The sequence below is a fragment of the Nelumbo nucifera genome, chromosome 1, assembly GCF_055504915.1.
Source record: "Nelumbo nucifera cultivar China Antique chromosome 1, China Antique-T2T, whole genome shotgun sequence".
In the NCBI taxonomy this organism is placed as follows: domain Eukaryota; kingdom Viridiplantae; phylum Streptophyta; class Magnoliopsida; order Proteales; family Nelumbonaceae; genus Nelumbo; species Nelumbo nucifera.
Window position 1 is genome coordinate 106508910 of NC_142649.1, and position 16825 is coordinate 106525734.

A 16825-nucleotide genomic window follows, 5' to 3' on the forward strand; every position below is an offset into this window, starting at 1 on the left:
GATCTTGGCCGTTGATGCGCGGGTACAGTGGCTTTAAATAGTGGGGGGACCCCCAGTCACTTTCCTTTGTTATCCTTCAGCGTTTGTTCCTTGAGCTCGCATCCAAACCGGCCAGCTCGCGTCACTCGTCCGTAGTTCGGTCACTCGTTCGTAGTTTTGGTAGCTTTTCCTGGTGAGTCATCAGCCTTCTTTGTTTTCGATGTCTAGTTTTAGTAGCACGGATAGCCCTCTGGGGGGGTCAAACGCTGGTTCTACGAACCGAGCTGCTGTCCCCGATGGCCTTAGTGAGTCCGAGGCGGGGCCCGAGGTAGAGCTCGAGGAAGAGCCCGCAGGCCGAGTCACCTCGGGTAGTTTGGCATCCACCTCTCGTCGAGGTCAGGTGCCAGACAAGTTCGGACCCTCTACTATGATGTCCGAAAGTCTTTGGTCCCTTATCGTCCAGTACAACCTACCTGGGGAGTATATTTACTTTTTACCCTCGGGCGACTTTCCTTGAAAGCACGGTCCAGATGAGATCGTGATATTCTGGGAGCAGCTTATTGCCGGATTGCGCCTTCCCTTCCATCCCCTAATCGTCGAGGTTATGAACCACTTCGGCGTCACTATAGGTTAGCTTCACCCGAACTCTATCCGCAACCTTGTCGGGACCATCTCCCTTTGCTGTGAGCACTGCCTTCCTTTGGACTTAAAATTTTTTTCCGCTATTCTCATGCTTAAGAAACAAGCGGGTCCCCTGCTCGGGTGTAGGAGGGCGTACTACTTGTCACCTCGCCCGAGCTTCAAGCTCTTACACGATCTCCCAAACAAGGTCCCGGCGTGGAAGCAGGACTACTTCGTGGTTCAGAGTGCTACGGGGTGGCCGTTTCCTACTGAGTGGGGTTTGGCCGCTCCTGACCCCGGTGTTGTTTTACATGAAGATACAGTGAAGGGCCTCCGGGACTGGGCCCAGCTTGGGCTAAAATGCAAAGCCTATCTGACGGAGGATAAACTCATTCAGGCCGGTTTGAGTTCGGGTAGGTTTCTTACTCAGATAAAGATACTTTTGTTTCTGCTTTTATTCCTGTCTTCTTTTTGCAGGTGTTATGGAGGCAGACAAGACTCGAGGTGCGAACTTGTTTGCTGACATGAAGCGGAAGAAGCGAGCTGCTAAGCGAGTTCGTGCCGATCCTTCCCGAGTGGCGAAGCCCGAGGTACCGAGGACGGAGCCTCCTGAGGAGCCCGAGGTGCCCCCTTCAGTTCAGGAGGCGATAGAGGCTCCCTATGCCTGGGCTGCGCCTTTGGGCTCGGGGAGCCACGGTGGGATTGGGAGTGTGCTGACGCCGGGCTACGCTCTCCGAAAAAGCAAGGCCGCCACTTGTCCTGAGGAGGTCGCGCAGTGGGCCAATCTCCCTACCAATCTCATAGGTGCTCGGGCTGCAACTTACGCCATGGTGGTAAGTCCGTGTTTTTTTTTTTTTTTTTATTGTCGAGCTGATTTGTCCTTGTTTTGGCAGGTGAACTCCTCTATCCACGCCTTGGCGATCCAGGCGGAGAGACGCTTGAGACGGGCAGAAGCTGCCGAGGCTAAGCTATCGAGGTCTCAAAGAAACAAAGAGGCGTTAGGAATGGTGGTGAGGCATATGGCCGATCTAAAGTTGGACCTGGAGCACCAGGTCGAGTACCTTTAGGAAGACATTAGGGAGAAGACGCAGATCTTTTCTCAGGTTGTGAAGGAGGTGAAGGCAAAAGCCATTGAGGATTATATTGCCTCGCCACGCTTTGATGACATGATGGTGGGCTCGTACAGACGGGGTTTCAAGTTGAGCCGATGGATGATAAGGAACACGTACCCCGACCTCGATACCAGTGCCATAACCACCTCGCACATCACTGAGGAGATGGCTGCCGCAGCTGATGACGATGTGGATTCTGAAGACGAAGTGGGTCCTTTGGGTGTTGTCGAAGTCCCTTCTGAAGGCGAGGAAGATTGACCTCTGGGCTTGTGAGCTCGTTTGTGTTTTTTGTTTTTTGTCTTTTTTTTTGTTTTTTTTTAAACACTGTAAAGCCAACATTTAGCAATGAAGTATTTTCTATTCAAATATGTTGTGCAAGTATTCTCCATTTGCCGAAGTGACTATACCCGAGCTGCTAGACGTGCCCCGAGGCGAGTTAACATAGTAAGGCTATGTGCCCGATCTGTTCTCCGCCCCAGATTGCTTTCGTCGATGATGTGTCGAGGTCATCTTTGGCTCAGTATTCTGCCCCTTTTGGTGCCGAGGTCCTTGTTAGCTCGGCATTCTGGACCTTCGGGTGCCGAGGTTTTTGCTAGCTCGACAATGGCTCATGGCCTGCTTAGTTTGTTAACTTATAAGTAAAACCGTCTTAAGTTGACGATGTTCCATGCCCAGGGTATCCGCTTACCTTCCAGGGTCTCGAGCTCATACGCTCCCCCGAGTACTCTCTTCACTCGGTAGGGTCCTTCCCAGTTCGGCCCGAGTTTGCCAACGCCGGGCTCGGGTACCATGATTTTGCGGAGGACCAAGTCGCCGACGCGAAAGTTTCGTTTCTTAACTCTGGCGTTGTAGTACCGAGCTACCCTTTGCTGGTATGCTGTGGTTCTGATGTATGCGAGGTCCCTTACCTCGTCAAGTAGGTCGAGGTTGGTATGTAGCTCATCGTTATTAGTATTGTCGCTGTATGCTTCCAACCGAAGTGAGGGGATTTCGATTTCGGCTGGGATGACTGCCTACGTGCCATAGGTGAGGTTGAAGGGAGTTTCTCCAGTGGTTGTCTTCTCTGTAGTTCGGTATGCCCATAGGACGCTGGGCAGATCGTTTTCCCATAACCCTTTAGCTCGGTCTAGCCTGGCTTTTAGTCCGCGGAGGATAGCTCTGTTCGTGACTTCTGCTTGACCGTTTGCTTGTGGGTGCGCAACCGACGTGAAGTTTTGTCGGATCCCCATGCCTTGGCACCACTCTTGGAATTTGATGTCTTCAAACTGCTTTTCGTTATCGGAGATCAGCACCCGAGGTAGCCCGAAGCGGCACACTATGTTCTTCTAGAAGAAGTTCTGGACGTTTCGAGCTGTGATGGTTACAAGAGTCTCAGCTCCAACCCACTTGGTGAAGTAGTCTACTGCCACTACTAGGAACTTCCTTCCTCCTATTGCTGGCAGGAATGACCCGAGTAGGTCGATACCCCATTGTGCGAAGGGTCATGGGCTGGTGAGGTACTTGAGGTCGGCGGCGGGCTGATGGTGAATATTGACGTGCTTCTGGCACTTCTCGCACTTCCTGATTAGCCTGACGGCTTCTGCTTTCATTGTTGGCCAATAGTACCCCTGTCGTAGTGCCTTCTGAGCGACGACCCTGCCCCCCAAGTGTCCGCCACATAGGCCTTCATGAATGTTGCGGAGTACGAGCTCGGCTTCGGGAGGTCGTAAGCAGCGCAGGTAGGGGAGCGTGTAGGATCTTCGGTATAGCCTTCCGTCTATCATGACGTACTTGGCTGCCTAACGCTCTACCTTCCTGGTGGCGTTGCGTTCCGCGGGGAGGGTTCCAGGTAGTAGGAAGCTCGCGAGTGGATCAATCCAGCTCGGTTCTGCTTGGGCGACAAGAGCGACCTCATCTGCCCCCCGGAGAATGCTAGGCCGAGGTAACTCCTCTATGTACACAGTTCTCATGGTGTTGTCACTGGTGTTGGCTAGCCGGGACAGGGCATCAGCCTTAGTGTTCTCTAACCTCGGGATTTGCTTGATGAAGTGTGACTGGAAGCTAAACAGTGCCTCTCTTACCTTTTCCAAGTAAGCGATCATAGCCGACTCACGGGCTTCGTATTCCCCTGTAACTTGGTTGACCACGAGCTGGAAATCGCTGCAGATAACTATGTGTTTTGCCTTCACCTCTTGCGCCAGAGCTAGCCTTGCTATCAACACCTCGTATTCTGCCTCATTGTTGGATGCCATGAATTCAAAGCGTAGTGTGTACTCTAGTTTCGTGCCACTCGGACCACAGAGAACTACACCAGCTCCACTGCCTTGTTGGTTTGAGGAGCCATCTATGTGAAGGATCTAGGGCTCTTCATCCCAGTTCGTGCTTGGCCTAACCAAGAGATATACCGAACTGGGTGCGACCTCACGGGGCTCGGACTCAGCCGGCCTGGGAGCACCGAGCTCACCCGAATTGAGAGCCTTGTGCTCAATCGGGTCAAGGTCCTCGGAGTAGAACGTGCATTCTGCGACGAAATCCGCCAAGGCTTGGGCTTTGATGGCGGTCCGGGGCTTGTACTGGAGGTCGTACTCACTGAGTTCGATGGCCTTCTTTGTCAATCGTCCAGAGACCTCGGGCCTGAGTAATACTTGCCTCAGGGATTTGTCGGTGAGGACGGTGATGGTATGAGCTTGGAAATACGGGTGGAGTTTTCGGGCCGCAATGACCAGCGCATAGGCCATCTTTTCTATCTCTGGATATCTCGTTTCTACTCCCTGCAATATCTTACTAAAATAGTAGATGGGTCGTTGGACCCGATCTGCTTCCTTTATTAGTACCGAACTGACCACTTCGTCATTTTCCAAAAGGTATAGTTCTAAAACATCGCCCTCTTCGGGCCGGGTCAACACCGGGATGCTTGCGAGGTATTTCTTGAGCTCGTCAAATGCGAGCTAGCAGTTCGGGTTCCACTCGAACCCTTTGCCTTTTATTTCCTTGAAGAAGGGCAAGCAACGGTCTGCTGACTTAGACATGAAGCGACTTAGAGCGGCTATCCTGCCATTTAGCCTCTGAACCTCTTTTACTTTTCGGGGTGGTCTCATATCTAGGATGGCCTTTATTTTGTCTAGGTTGGCCTCAATACCGCACCGGTTGACGATGTACCCTAGGAATTTACCCGAGGTGACACCAAAGACACACTTGTTTGGGTTTAGTTTCATGCTAAATTGATGCAGATTTGGAAGACAGAGTGCAAGTCTTGTATTAATTCATGCGAAAACTATGTCTTGATGACCATGTCGTCTACATAACATTCTATCTTCGTGCCAATTAAGGGCTGAAACAGCTTATTCACGAGTCTTTGGAAGGTCGCCCCAGCATTTTTCAGTCCAAAGGGCATGACCTTGTAGTAGTACAGGCCGAACTCGGTTATGAAGGTGGTTTTTTCCTCGTCGGATGGGTCCATCCTGATTTGGTTGTAGCCCGAGTAGGCATCCAGGAAGCTTAGCAACTCATGTCCCGAGGTTGCGTCCACTAGGCGGTCAATCCTAGGGAGGGGGAAGCAATCTTTTGGGCAAGCTCGGCTCAAGTCGGTGTAGTCGACGCACATGCGTCACTTGCCGTTTGCCTTTTTTACCAGAACTGGGTTGGCTACCCAGCTCGGGTAATGAACTTCCCTTACGAAGTCTACTGCAAGGAGCTTCTCGACCTCCTCATCGACCGCCCTCCAGCGTTCTGGGGCTAAGTTGCGTTTCTTCTGTCTAACGGGTCTGACTACAGGGTCAGTACTGAGCTTGTGAGTTATGAGCATAGGGTCTATGCCGGGCATTTCTGCCGCGGACCAAGCGAAAACATCTAAGTTACTGAGTAAGAAGCGTACTAGTTCGGATCGCAGGGGTTCTTCAAGGGATGCTCCAACATGAAGTAGTCTGGCGGGGTCCTTTGTCGAGACAGAAATGGGAACAGTTTCCTCTGTTGGTGCAACTCGCTCCTCCTTCTATTCCGTAGGTCGCTCCAGTTCGAGGTCACTGATTATCTTGGCCTTTCCCTTGAGGGCGGCAACGTAGCACTTGCGGGACTCGAGCTGGTCGCCCCGCACTACCCCGATGCTGAAGTCCGTTGGGAACTTCATGGCCAAATAATAAGTGGACACCACAACTTTTAAAGCGTGGGTGATCGGCCGACCTACTATGGTGTTGTAGGGGGAGGGGGTCGCGACCACCAGAAAATCGTGACTGAGTCTTACCGTGCTAGGCCACGTGCCGACTTTCACAGGTACTGTGACCTTTCCCAGGGGTCTGACCTCTTCTCCGCTGAAGCCGACCAACGGGGTGTTCGCGGGCTTTAAGTCACTCTCTCGGAACTCGAGCTTGTCGAAGGCCGCTTTAAAGAGGATGTCTGGCGAACTGCCGGAGTCAATGAGTACCCATCGGACTTCGAAGTCGTTGATCTTCATCTTTATGACAAGTGCATCGTCGTGGAGGTAGTGGACCCCGCGTGCATCGTCTTCGGTGAAGAATATAGGGTCTTCTGTCCTAGGCTGCTTCGGGGGATTTTGTTCTTCTCTGGCAGCTTCCCGGGTTGACGCGCGAGCTGCTGCCGAGGTGCACCCTGCCTCGATCGATCCTCCAACGATCATGTGGATTGTTTCCCGAATTGGTCTTTCCTCCGGGGGCTGCTTCTGTGGTTCCGCTGGCCGGTTGTTGGACTCAGGAGCTTCTTTGTTGTGCTCTCCCTGCCGACCTGGCTTATTACTATTATTATTATTATTGTGATGTACAAAATTTCGTAGATATCCGCGACGGATAAGTTTCTCTATCTCGTCGCGGAGATTATTACAATGTTCGGTGCTATGACCGTGTTCCCTATGAAAACTGTAGTACAAGTTTTTATTCATCTCGTTCAGGTTTCCCTTCAGACGAGGTGGTCACTTCACATATGGGGCATCTTTGATCGTTATTAAGATCTCGCCCCGCTTCGCGTTTAAGGGGGTGTAGTCCGTCCGAGCTGCTAAGGGAGCTTGGAACGATTGGCTTGGCTTCGTCTCCCGAGTTGGGTCTTTCCTTCTTCTGTCATCTGGGTTGGAGGGCGCGAGCTTGAGGAATTCAGCCACGGCCGCAGGCTGACTAACTACCATGTGCCACTTGAACTCCTTGTGTGTCACTCCTCTCTTGGCTGCCGCGAGCTACACCGCGGGGTCCAATCACGGTATTTGCAAGCATGCATCATTGAACCGCTTGATGTAGCCCCAGATGGACTCTCCTTCTCTCTGGACTACTCCGAAGATGCTCTCCTCGGTTCTGGGGCACCGCTTGCTGGTAACGAAGTGCGCGGTGAAGACCTGCACGAACTGGGTCCAGCTTCTTATTGACCCGGGGGCCAGGTTCTTGTACCAGGTGCGGGCCACCCCCCTGAAGGTGGTAGTGAAGGCCACGCACATGCAGGATTCACTGGCCCTTGCCAGGTGCATTTGGGACTGGAAGGCATCGACGTGGTCGTTGGGGTCGAAGGACCCATCATACTTGTCTAGAGAGGGGAGTTTGAAATCTCTGGGCATGGGAACTGCAAGGAGTTTTGATGAGAGGGGGGAAGGGACTGAGAGAATAGGGACAGCTTTTACCTCGTCCGAGCTTGTCTCTTCTTTTCCTCGGAGCTCGGGCAGGATGCGGGTGAAAGTTCAGCGACTTCGCCGGCGCCTTCGTTGCTGCTTAAAGGGCCTGGTATTGGCGCTGTTGGCTTTGGTAGTGCCGAGCTCGATGGGCCCAGACTGTTGGTAGTCTGACTTGAGCGGTAGCTCAAACTTGGAGTGCCGAGGTGCTCACTTTGCTGGCAAGGAGGTTTCTGATCCGCCAGCGAGCTGCGAGGTGGGGGTGATCGGTATTTCCCTCCTGCCCAGGGATGAGGCCTGGCTCTTGGAGGGGTTCTGAAGTTGGGAGGCTTCTCCTCGGTGAAGGCGTCCGCCCTGAGGGGAGGGCTAACCGGCTTCGGAGCGGGGTGTCGAGGTGGAAGCTGTGGTTGGTTCATAGGCAGTTGGGGGAACTGCTGTTGATAGTGATATTGAGAGATGTGGTGCAGTACTTGGTGCTGCTGGAGCTGATGCTGCTGGATAGTGATACTGAGAACTGTCCTATGCACACAGTGGCGGGCTGGGGGCGTTCCCCTACAACATTCAGGTTGTGCCTGCTGTTGCTGGGAGAAGCCATGGAACCTAAGGTTTCTTTGAGAGAGAGAGAGAGAGAGAGAGAGTTAAAGGTTAGGGGAGGCTTTTTGAAGTTTTCCCATAGACGGCGCCAATTGATGATGCGCGATCCGGTCTGTCCCAGTTGTCGGTTACCTCACTTTTGATGAGATCGGAGGTGCCTAAAACAAGGAAGAAAATGGAGGCTTCCGGGGAGGAACCCGGTTGGAACACTCCGAAGCTCAAGTTCTTCAGAAGGCAAGGGAAATGAGGAATTCAAAGACCAGAAAACGCAAGAATCACATACCCTCTTCTTTGTGAGATGGGGGCCTTTTATAATCACCCTGTGTGCTCACTTCCATGCCTCTGCCAGTTCGGGTGTCATAACCTCCACTACCAGTTGCCAGTTCGGGTGTCATAACCTCCACTGCCAGTTGTCAGGGCAGCCTCTGTCCGTCTGGGATGGCGGTGGCAGGTGGCCGTTGGATGGCGGCTGTCATGTGTCAGTCCTCTGATCGGTCAGGTGCGTCGCCTCCGTGTACGGTCTCCTGGGCGTCAGGTACGGTTGCTCAGTCAGGTGATTTGGAGCCGAAGTGGTCTTTTAATGTGAAGTCTCGAGTTCGGATAGGAGTATGGCCCGAACTGCCCCTAGGTGGGTAGTTCGGGTTTTCTTCCTTGGTGCTCCTTGTAAGGCTCAGGATCTCGAAGGGAGAGCTTGGGATTCTTTAGTTTGGAGCTCGGGTTGCAAGTTCCTTCGATGGAGCTCGGCTCTTTAGTTCGGAGCTCGAGTTGTGGGCCTGCTGCCGTGTCGAGCTGGCATTTCTACCAGGTCACTCTCGGTTGTTTCCACGTGTCGCATGGCCGAGGGGTCGGGTCAAATCTTCCTCCATCACCACCCACCTTGGAATTCATCCATACCCACCCAATCTATTGATGGATCAATATGGGTCAAGTAACACCCATTAGAGTCAATGGAAAAGGGTTAGGGTGGGTTGGGTCAAGGGTACCCATTAGGGTCAGGATGGGTTGTCGCGAGTCAAGATGGATTGGGTCAAAGTCAGCTCTATCTATATTCGCTAAATTCAAGGTTTAAAAAATCACAATTTATTGGTCAATATGTATCATTCCAATAACATCCCAATACATGGAATGCTACAAATCCAGTAGTTCCGTTCCTTCTCGTCTGTATCGGATCTATACGAGCTATATCAAGCCGTTTTTGGTCTCTCCAATAAATAAGCCTATTTAATAATTCTTTGTCTCTCTAATAACTCCAACATTTAAGGAAACTTGCCCTAAATAACTCCTAATCCCCTATAATTATTACATCTCTCTTAATAACTCCTTTTCTCTCTTAATTAATAATTAATTACTACATTTATGATAATATTCAAGTTCAAATTTTAATTTGACCCACCATTAAACAAGCCTATTTAATAATTCTTTGTCTCTCTAATAACTCTAACATTTAAGGAAACTTGCCCTAAATAACTCATAATCCCCTATAATTGTTACATTTCTCTTAATAACTCATTTTTTCTCTTAATTAATAATTAATTACTACATTTATGACAATATTCAAATTCAAAATTTAATTTGATCCGCCATTAAAGCAATAAATTAGAAGTTGACTTGTCATTAAACCACCATATTTAAAATTACAAATAAAAAAGGTAAGGAGAATTGAACCCTAGTAATTTGATTGAAATAAACATAAAAGTACAACTTCGCCATATTCAATTTTTGATTATATTTGTATGTATTATATTATTATTCTTAAGCAAATATTTTTCTTCTTAATGGATGTTCATTAATTAATGTTAAAATTGATTATTAAAATTTATATACTAATAAACATTAATATAAATTATATTGATTTTCTGAAAATTAATACACATTTTACTCCTTCCATTATCTTCAACAATTACCAATTTGTCCTTATATCTCACATTCTATATAAACTATTGAAGTATGGGTTTGTATGTTTAAATAACTTGTTTTTCTTTATAAGTGTTTAAATAACTTATTTAAGGTCATATAAAATTTATATTTATTGTTATTAATGTATTTTTTAAGATTTATATAAGTTTCCTAATGTATCCATGTGTATCTTGATTTTTTCGTATGTATTCTTACGTTTCCAATACTTTGAACCTTGGCCAAATCTCAAAAAAACAATAATTGATGTGACTTAAACTGAAGCCTCTTAAATCTCATTACAATTCTAAACCATCATGCCACATGTCATTTTGAAATTAAAAGTAAAATAAAATATATTTTATTAATTTTCGTGTTCACATGCAATTCTACACAAAAGCAATTTTATAAAGTAATTTTATGAAAATGGCTTTTACGAGAACACTTTTACAAAAATACTTTTATACAAAAGTACTTTTATAAAATCACTTTTATGAAAGCATAAATATAAAAGTACTTTTATACAAAAGCACTTTTATAAAAATATTTTTATGAAAACATAAAAATAATTTTAAAAAACACTTTTACAAAATACAATGGTTTCTAACTTTTGATGTTGCATAAGTTTGGAAACTCGGAAGGTCACGAAACCCTATTTTGGTAAAAGTTAAAAATATCCGAAAATAGGTTTATATGAGCCCAAAGTCAATTTTCCGGTGGAACTATGATAAACTTCTCAGAATGAATTCAGTCAAAGTAGTTCAATCAATGCAAAAGCCTCACAAAGGGGCTCTAAGTATATGAATAGTAAAATGTTTAAATGCGGATGGGAAAATGATGTGATGTCAACCGAGACACGTCGTTACTGTTGATGAGATCCATTTTCTACGGTCGATTCTGGAAACACACAGTACATATGTCGAGACACTCGAGACACGTCGTTATCTGGTCACCATCTTAATTTTAACTGTTACTGTCATACATTGGGCCTGGGCCATGTGGGTTGACACTGGATCGTTCTATGACTATGAGCGCATGGGAATATGCTTTTGTGTGTGTGTTTTCTTTTTCTTTCGATGGGTACATATAGGAATATGCATCAGCCAAGGTTTTTTCTTTCACTGATTCTTTTATCTGCAATTTCTCAATTGTTCAAGAATATGGTTTTTTTGTATGTGTATGTGTGTATTTTTACTTAAGATTCAAGAACATTTCTGCTTTTATTTTCTCAACAAAAGAAAGAATATTTCTCTTATAAAATCATTTTTTCTTTTTAACATTTATTAGTTTGGGTCTGGGAAATGGCATGGTTGGGAGAAGGGAAAGAATCTGCAGAGTGCAGACTGTGCCATTACCGTATATTCTTTCTCATATTGTTTTGGTGTTTTGTGTGGAAGTAGGGTTGTGGGTTTTGGAGCCAGTGATAAGGTTAAATTGGGGGAATGGATGAGAACTTGCAACTTTGGAATTCACCTAAAACTTGTCTCACCTCACTGGGGAATGGGCCGGGATGAAAACATATGGCTGGCCGTGCAGCTTGCAGCTTAGTGTGAAACCACGTCTACTCCACGTGTTTCTTTGGAAGAAGCACGGACCAAGATGCCTTTAGTTCTCCTCTTCCATCTTTACAGTATTCTTCATTCTTCAAGGATCGACACAAATTAACGTTCCTCAGTGGTTTTGCCACGTGGAAAAGAACACCTGATGCATGGCCATTCTTGTAAAATTTGAACAGGACTGATGATTTTTACACGAAGGTCTTGATGTTGAAGCCACAGGGGAAAGGACAAGAGGATTCCCCTCTTGTTTATGAAGCATATATATGGCATAAGCCACAGTTTGGGATTTGGGAAGAGCTTAAATATAAATAGTGTAAATATAAAGTTTAGAAATAACCTGTACAAGATTTTGCATTGTTCGTATTTGTCTTTATACTCTTCCCAAACTAAAAAAAAAAAAATATATTCATGTAAATTAAATTAGGTAGCGTCGGTTTCATTTCATATGGGCTGGATGAGTGGATGTTAATATAGCTGATGGGGACAAGTTAACAATATGCGGGATTGTTAGTCTGTGTTGGTTATTCAGCCACATAGTCTCCCTCCACATGTATGAAAACGATTTATTGCAATATATATGACGACATGGGAGAGATGAGGGATTCCATGCATATACCCATTGTCGATCATTCCATTCATTCCTTTCATGTGAGATCGATATATCGATGTGGGCAAATAATACAGACCAATTAATTATAATGACTAATGCAGCTATATCTAAATGCAATTTCATATTATATTTATTTAAACATGTGTGATTGGTGGCTGGCCTGGCCACTTGGCCTAATTTCTTTGTTTCTTACTCCCATATGTAAATTATAAATTTATAATTTATTTATTATTTAACTTTAGATGCATTGTGCATTTAAACCGGTAATAGTGGGTTATTTTAATTTGTATTTTGGATTCATCTGTCATCATTATCATCATCTAAACTTATAAGATTTTTCCAATACATGGCGATAGTGTCTTTTGTGGGTAGGGATTTTTGAGGAGGATATTTCGAGTGAGCTCAATATGTCATTCAGCATAATCACTCTATGGTTTGGTCTTTCTGTTCCTAACTTTCTAAGGTCATTGGTGAGAGATGAGACTTAATCTTATTTCATGAATAATAATTGTGTAACAGTAGGTTTGGTTGCTGAGAAGGGATGGGATGAGAAGGGATATGATGAAAAGGGAAAATTTATTTTCTCATTTTGATATTCTGGTGTTTGATTGTTGAGAAGGAAAATTTACTGTTCATCATTTTTCTTCGAACTCAAACCAGTAGTGTGGATGAAGTCGGTGGATTCCAATCTCCCATCATTTCTCTCTCTCTCTCCCTCTTTTTTTTTTTTTCCTTTTCTTCTTCTTCTTCATCTTTTTCTTCGCTTGCCATTGCTACTTGAACTAGCAACTGTGAGCATGAATGCGAAGAAGATAATAAATCCCATGAACGAGCACGACTGGAAAAGCAAGTTGAAAGAGAGAGCTTGCTGCGACATGAATACTCTTTTACCAAAACCCTCACAAGGCTCAGCTATTGTTTGGCAGAGGGTTTTGCGCTGGCATGGACCATTGTGAGCAGAAAATGCTTGCTGCATGCGAAGAATGTGAAAGAAATGCGAGAGGAAATACGAAGAGAGGAGGATCTGGAAAAGAAATCAAAAGACGCCACTACGTGTGTGGTTTCCTTTTAGTGCAACCCCGCATTCCAAGTTTTGGGAAACAACATCACACTATTTCTCAATCCGTTTCATAAAACAAACAAATGAAAATGAAAATCTAAGAAGAATATTCTCATTTTCTCTTTTCGGTCGCACCAACCAAATAGACTGTATAGATTTAAAAAAAAAAGAAAAAGAAAAAAGAAATTATATGGGATTGGCTATACGAATCCTGTTTTACCATTCATTCGTGAATTGCATTGCATGTAAATGTAAATTACAATTGGTTTATATCTTCATGTTGATCACAATGTATAAATTCTCACACAGACTGACCGTTTATGTTTTTCATGTGCTATACCTTATTTATAATCAGTTGAACTGTAAAGTTTGGTGTTATTAATTGATTTTGTATATATATATATATGCATCCATGTATGCATCCATGCCAAACATGTTTATATCTTCATATATATATATATATATGCATCCATGCCAAGCATGTTCTAATTATATACCTGTCCTTGGCTTTTTTTTCTTCAATTAATTGTCTTTCTGTGACACTGACATTTACAACTTTGGTTGGGTAAATGTTCTCATTATTGAAAAAGTTATAAAAGTACATGACTCCCTAAAATTTTATTTATGCAGAGACTTATAAGCTAAATGCTGCAAAGATTACCCAGATGCCAAACTTGAAGATGTTAATCTGATGGGATGGTGTAACCGTTGGATCATCATATTAATCCAATAATGGGTTTGTACTTGCTGAGAGTAAAACTGGTGGTCCTCATGATTTCGCTATTTCTACTTGATGAGACTGAAGTCAATTGGACACTAGGAGTTGTATATATTGCACCATGTCTTTATGCTGTGTTTGGAAAGTGTAAAATGGCTCATATATATTATAAATTTGGATTAATTTTGCATTGACAAATTTACTTTCTTATCAAATAGATTTTTAGTTATAATGGATACAGACATAAATTCCAATAAAGTATAGGCTTTTTTTTATCAAAAACCCATTTAAATGCAAATTTACTTATTTTTTATTGATGTATTTTTACATCTTATTGTCAATGTAAATTATATTGGTCTGTCATTTGTCAATGCATAAATGTAATGTTGTCAAATACAGGTAAAAATGAACCAAAGTACATATTTATCTTGAATCGGGATTTACATTCTATTTGCATTGTTTCCAAACGCAACCTTAATTTATTTTCTGATCACAAAAAAATTATGAAAAAAATCCAGAGTTGTAGATGATCGATTGATGGTCATTTTAATTTATGCATGCATAATGTATGTCTTATGTCTAGAAAATTAAATCTATATATCCACACATCTCCATTGTTTAGTGTACAGTATACACTGCTCTGTTCATTGAATATTTGTTTTGTTCCCACTCCTTGCTGTGACTGGTTTTGTTTGATTTAGGTATGGTTGGAAGTTTGGTTTATTATGGGTTGTGTCGGCACATTGAATTACAAGGGGACCATATAAGCAAGTGATAGGGAAGTCACATGCATGATTATGATTATTATTATGATAAAAGGAGGAAGAATGGGTGACCTGGGGTGAGGTGGTCTGCTTATAGTCTCCAATGAAAGCTATGGTTATCCAAACACACCACATGCGGCCTTTGGGCTTTGGCTCCGATTGTGTATCATGTATGGGGCCCGGCTTCAACCATATCGAACTTGTAACCATTCTTTCTTCAACTAAAAAGCATTAGTCATGTGCTACAACTTAAATTCCATTAGTTCAATCTTAATTAATTTGACAGTTTAGCCAAAAGCTAGCCAAAATCCAAAAGCCATACTACGGGTGAACTGGGCCGGATCCAGTTGAGTCTGGTACTGCCGACCCGGATCCAGAGAGATGGGGTCTGACTGAGTCATTGGACTTATGTGGTGGGGGTTGACGTGTTTTGACTTAGCAACGTGCAGCCGGAAAACAATACATAGTAGTGGTCATGGTCCAAGCCTCTGACTCTCTCGTATCTCCCTTTTTTTTTTTTTTTTTTTTAGAATTATATTAGAACCACCGACTACAATTCCTGAAAACGCGGTTGATGAAGCAGCGCGGATGCCGGTGGTGGTAGTGCTGTAATTCAATGCAATCCCGATGTTCATTACAGGTCGTCGTCAACGCAATCAGGGGCTCGATGGAAAGCAAAGCACTAAGCAGTGAGCGCATAGCAGCGGCCGGCGGGTCCCGCTGCGGATAGCATTGCAGATTTTGCAGGTAGGTCGAGTTATGAAGTAAAATAATATAATTAAACATGTGAGAATAAAGCAGAATTGAATTTTGAAAGCGCGTCTGCCACATGAATCAATTGAGAGAGAGAGATGAATAGATATTACTTGGTTTTGGTTTAATTTTGCATAGTAATGACGAGGGAGGAGGACAAGAAGCGAGTGAAAAATTAAATCAAAAGAAAAACAGGATCATATGGCCGATTCAGTAGGAACTAGGAACAGCCAGCCACCCCGCTTCACTATGGTTGTCCTACAAAGAGACAAAAAGGAAAGAATTGTGTAAGTGTAACCACCCCCCTTGCGTACGTTAAGATAATGTCCCAATATCTTACACATGCCTACTTAAATGACTTTCACGTGTTATTTTTTTTTCTCTCTCTCTCTCTATCTCTGTTGCTGTAAACTTCACGAGTACAAGAGAAAGGGAGTTTTAGCGAGTGTGGTGGGTCATATCGTGTAAGCAGGGAAGAGAATTTTGGGTATGATGATTTTGTTTTACTTCGGTGAGATGACGGGCCAATTCAAGGACTAGAATGACCACGGAGAAAAATGGATTCTCTTTATAGCCACAAATTAATACTTCTTGCTGCATCACTGTAAATCCACACAAACAATTGGTTTATTGAAGAAATTTATTGGATTTCCAGTAATTCAAAACAATGACAAGTGTGAACTGGCGATATCAATACTTGATTTTCTTACACATTCAAAATTGGATGTGGAGCCAGGAGGAAACCTGCTTTAGTTTTAGTTAGCCAATAGCCACCATATCCAATATTCAGAAAGTGACACTTTCTACGTGAGTCACTGGATGAGGACCCACCTGGACTCCAATGTCCAGAAAATTTCCAGAATCTATATGGCCCAATGGCATGTAGGTTTCTCTCTGGACTGGACGCTTTTTAGTTCCCGCTCCTTTACATCTTCTGCCACCGGCCCACCACCCAAAACTACGTTTGGATGAGTTCACATCTCCGCCCCACAACGCCCCACGCCATCTATCGGGAGCATCTCCCGATGATAATACCAGAATCGATAATGTCATCATCATCGGGAGATGTTCCCAATATACGATGCGGATGTGCTGTGCTGTGGGACGTTGTGGGGCGGATGATCTCTAGATGGATGGTCAGGATCAATCAGGTAAAAGTTACTCAACAAGTCCACTTTGCCAACTACCTAATCAGCGGCGCATTCATTTACCTATAAATAGATCATTAGTAAACTTATTAACATTTAGTAAACGAGTATTTCTAATTTCTATATTAACTACGGTAATTGTCAACGTTCAAGCGTGAAAAAAATTAAAAAAGCAGGAGGAATATGTAACAGCGAAAATAATAATATTTTTTTCTTTATTTCGTTTCTTTAGTCAGAACGGGATACAGATAGGTTTTGATTATTGCTTTGGCCCACTCTTTTGTCAAAAGCTAGACTGACTGCTAGATACGCTCCAGCTCAGCTGCATGGATTCCATCCCGTGACCCTCGTCGAATTCCGGCTCCGCTTTTCACTATTCACACTTGCGTTTTGGCCCGATACGTTTCCGGCATGGTCCACCGACACACACAGA